The sequence below is a fragment of the Dermacentor silvarum genome, chromosome 4 (assembly GCF_013339745.2).
Source record: "Dermacentor silvarum isolate Dsil-2018 chromosome 4, BIME_Dsil_1.4, whole genome shotgun sequence".
Taxonomy (NCBI): domain Eukaryota; kingdom Metazoa; phylum Arthropoda; class Arachnida; order Ixodida; family Ixodidae; genus Dermacentor; species Dermacentor silvarum.
In genome coordinates, this window is record NC_051157.2 from 57,875,720 (window position 1) to 57,880,825 (window position 5,106).

The window sequence follows — 5,106 nt, forward strand, 5'->3', positions numbered from 1 at the left end:
ACCTCTGAAACAGGGCCGTGACAGCAGAAGTCTGCTCACAGCTCAGTAATGTTTATTTAGTTATGGTAAATGCTAGACTAATTGGAAAGTAAAGGCTTGTGTTTTTTCCAGCGGAACTGTTAAGCTTTTCGTAAGTCCGTATTGTGCCGACAGAAAATGTGGGCCGATCCTGGCGGTTGTGCAGAAAGGGTCCAAGCGCAATGGCACATACTCCTGTGAACTAGCGAAGGTATTTAAGCTCGAGGGTGGTCCGTCGAGTGTACGCCGCAAAACCTCCGCCTGGTGATGACGTCATCGTGCGTAGCCTAGCAACGCTTCGCCCCAGCTGCGCCAACCGCGCCGAGCCTCGCCACAGCTGCATATGCCCTGACGTCATCGCGCGCACCACACCGCTTCGCCTTAGCTTTGCCGAGCCATGATGTCACCGCGCCGTCCGGAGTATCCCGAGTACCGCGCCGCCGAAGCGAAGGCGAAACGTCGGCGATTCGCAGAGAATCCGGAGTTACGAGCCCGCGAAACCGAGTAAAAACGTTTGAGCGTTCAGAAGCGTCCCGATACTGTAATGACCGAGTGTTCGTTGCTCCTTGGGTTGTCGATGATTCCGGGGTGATCTTGCGCAAAACGTGGCCGCGCCTCGAAGCATACCTTCACAAAAAGTTGGCCGCATATCTGCTTGCTTCGCTGCAAATGACATCGAAAGACGATAGTCTTCTGCCACCCCTGATAAGTAACACCCTCTCTTGTCCACCCTCCCACCCCTCACGCTCTTCCCCTCCCCTCTCACTCCTCCCATGATGGATGCAATGGAGATTTTGCTGAATTCAATTCAAATTTACCGCGTTCGCCCTGCTCTCGCGCCATCTGTTGGGACCTTTTATTACCGTTGACTTAAAGCCGGCTGCAGAGCCGCGGCTTCAGTCGGCTTCTTTTAACGCGTAGCGTTTCCTACACCATTTCTAACACATTCGATGCCATTTCTAACGCATTGATTTTTCATTTACTAACGCAAAAACCAGTACAATATGTATTCCTAATTAAATGAACGCTACGGATTACGGTTATGTGCCTCAAAACTCTGTACTGCTAAATTAGCCATCCTATACTCCGTTTCATACATCAGCCAGGTGTAACGCTGTAAAAGCTGCGCAAGAAGTACGGCCATTAAAATGTGTTACTCCGCGCGTTCCGTCTATGCAGCGGTCTATGCTTCGCTGCGCGCCAGCGGCGTTTGCTCGCGCGAGCTTGCACGTGAGGCTGCAGCGACGGGCTGCAAATAAAACGCGCATAGCATGGCATTTTCAGCGCAGTTTAAGAAACTAGGGTCTTTAGAGTTACGTATCTATGTATTTTCTATTAAAGGAACACACCTCCTAATACTTAACTAGTGATGTTGCGCCTCAGATATGCGTAATATTTACTTTGTGATCGATAACGTTCACAAGTATGAACAGCCGTGCCAGTTTAAGTAGTGTGGGCGGTAAGCAAGTGGTCCAATTTTGGCCGGGTGGCTGAATCGGGTGACAGACAGACAAACAGACAGACAGACAGACCAAATTTTCAGCGTTTAAGTTCCCCAAGAAAGACTATCGTCTTTAAAACTTGCGCAAACTGTGACAAATGTAGGTGGGGTCGCCAGCATCGCTGTTTGCCCAGTCTTCGCACGACTGGTGTGAAGCTGCCCCTAATTTTATTGCGATAGCATTTCCTTGGACACTAAAAGCGGATTTCGGCCGTCGGCGTTGCCGTCGCCGTCGCCGTGAGGTTCCGTATGACGTCAACGGCGATGAAATCGTCGCCGCGCGCCGTATGCTGTTTGTGCGAGTGAAAGCGCGCCAGGGACGCTCGCTTTCACGGGGAGCGAAAGCACAGCGGAGATCAAACGCGCGTTCTGTGCCGTGCTCCCTGAATGGCTGCACAATTAATCGTCTCTTTCTTCCTTTACAATCACCATATATAGAGACCAAACACGACTTCTTCCGTCGCACGAAAGGCCATGGGGGACGGGAGGGAGGGAGGGGAGGCGACGTTTAACTGAGGCGCCAAATGCGTAATTAAATAAAAAAGTTGCGAGGCGAGAATGTGGTAAAGACTTTCGACGATGCTCGACGAGTGTCCCGTTCTGACCTCGTCGAAAACCTCCGAGCCGCCCCCAGAGGCACCGGCAACAGTCACCAACGCCGCGCGCGTTCGGTGTGAACGCGGACAAAACGCCGACGGCGTCGACACCAGTTCTGCGCGTTGCTGGTGCTGCTGCATGTCCAAGTTTATATAGCTGCTAAAGCTACTATCCTTACTCCGTATAGCTCTCTACTAATTTGCTATCGCAATTTATGCTTCGCCTTTCGGGTGAAACTGCGACATATTTTGGATTGGATTTTCCTTTGGTGGCGTACTGGTACGACGATGTCCAGAAAATGGGGAAAGTATGTTTAGGCTTCCTTCTCAAACCATAGACGCAAAGAAATACATCCAACAATATCTGTACTGAAAAGTTAACCATCATAAACCTGAACGGAGTCTGAAAAAAGCGCTGTCGTAAAATCTGTCCTATTCGCTAACGTTGTTTTATGCCTATGTTAAAATGGCGGTGGTTCGGCTTCACTTTTGGGACATCATCTCCACTCCAGCAAAACATTTTAGCACCTTCTTGGTGCGTACCACACCTTGGTGCATACGTTGATCTGAGCAGAGCGGACAGGAAACGTCAAGCTAAATCCTAGCATCGGGCGATGAAAGCCACCAACGGTTTTGTGCCACTTTGCTGCGAGCTATTTCATTCAGAAGCACCTCACGGCTGCTAACGTTTTGTTGACGTTCGGCAATCGTAAGCGTCTGCGAAGCCCGCTTGAGAGCGCGCCACTAAGAGACAAATGCTTAGCGTACGCAATAAAATAGCGTGCCCGTTGACCCCAGTATTGCTGCAAACACGCGAAGGAAGAAGTCACAGACGAAACAGATAAACTTAAAATCAAGAAATTGCCGAGGCAGGAAGAAGAAGCAAACCGTTTCGCGGTCATCCCAGCAAACTCAACTCTCCTTTCAAGTGGAAAACCACTACCTTACTGATTGGCATCTTTTTCTGACGGTCAGTTAGGCGAATGCAGCTGCCGTGAACACACGCCATTTCCCTCTCATTCGTTCTTTCTTGTTTTGTGTGACGGAAAACCAATTACGCACCGCCTAACCATAACGTTTATTTTTTTTCTCTCTCTCTCTCTCTTAGTGCTCTGTAGTGTCGCCAGTACGTGCTCCATCTCAATTTCCGTTCCCGCTCATAGGGGACCCTATTTTACTTCGTTTGAAGAATTTTTGTTTTTTATTCGCTATACTCAAACGAACAATGAACGATATCACTATTTTGCTGCCTGGTCAAGCACATGCTGTATATTGCTCTTGAGAAAACAAACGGCACTCCACAGAAACGCTACTCCAGCCTGGAATGTGTTCGTAGCACACATTGCCTGCATAACAAAAAATATTTGCATATGTATTAAGCGTAATGTCGACAAGGCAATCGCAAGCGTGGATCGAGATGAATGCAAAAATAATGAATGACGCAAGGAAAACGGGACATAAGTGGCAACCAGATCTAGACCTACGTATTCTGAGATCGCCTCTCGTGCCTCATAATCAGAACTGGTTTTGGCACGTAAAACCCCATAATTTTTTTTCTGAGATCGCCTCAAATTATTGCACCATCACAACTGTACGCTCCTGAAGGCGTTAACAGAAATGTACTCGGTGTAATCAATCGGAGGCAATGTTTGACCGCATTCGCGATCAAAAAATTGCGCATCACACTTGAAGTACAGATAGAGGTACAAGCAATGCAAGTCGACTTAGGTCGACTTATGTAGACTTACTGGTCAACACTAGTTGAAACAAGCCACGTCACGAGAGGCAACGCATCCACTGTAGGACCACTGTTTATCTCTTCAAGCATCTGTGTTACTTAGAATGACTGTCTTGTTTCGATGAAACATTAGGGGTCATATTTTCTGTCGCAAAATACGGCGGAAGTATTGCATGAATACCGTCACACTTCAAATCCTGTCCGTCGAATGAGGAATCTGACCCGTCTTCAACGAGAAGCGTCCATAGCGCACACCCCTTGCATCGCAACCAAAACGTGGTATCTGGCTTAATGTACGAACAAAAGCACACAAATATTACGGTAAATGCGTCTGGTCATAGGTTAAAATTTAGGTTATATTTCCTTGCAGACAGCGACACAGATGACGCAGTGACACATTTCTCTTTCAATATTGATGTTCTATGGGCTTCGATTATTTCCCAGGTCACACATCTAATCCTATGCACCGGATGAGGGATGTGACCCGTTTCCTGCGACAAGCGTCCATAGCCCACCCATTGCCCATCACAACTAAAACGTGGTACATGGCATAACGGAAGAACAAAGGTACACACATATTTAGTGAATCATTTATTACGTCCACAAGTTGCAATTGTAATATGCGTAGTTGTTCCGTAGAGAGCATCGCATATAAAAAAAATCAGTATTAATTTAACGGTAAAGGCAAGTGAAATGCGTTAGCGCTATGTGGCACCTGTTTGGAGTTACGGATCCATGATATAAACAGCGTTCACCACATTGCAATGTATTGTTCAGGCGTTCACTCTACGCACGTCCTGCCTCTTCGGGAAGCGAAAGTACTCGTATATATATATAAATACAACCCGCCGTGGTTGCTAAGTGGCTATGGTGTTGGGCTGCTGAGCACGAGGTCGCGGGATCAAATCCCGGCCACGCGACCGCATTTCGATGGGGGCGAAATGCGAAAACACCCGTGTACTTCGATTTAGGTGCACGTTAAAAAAACCCCAGGTGGTCCAAATTTCCGGAGTCGCTCACTACGGCACGCCTCATCACCAGATCGTGGTTTTGGCATGTAAAACCCCATAATTTATTGTTAATATATATATATATATATATATATATATATATATATATATATATACGTTTTATTGCGTCAGCACTAAGAGTGTCAAAGTGGAAAATAATTCTGGGCAACCCATCTCACGATGACTGAAGAAGGCAATGCGTTTAGAGCATTACATCAATATAGCGACATGACACATTGCCAC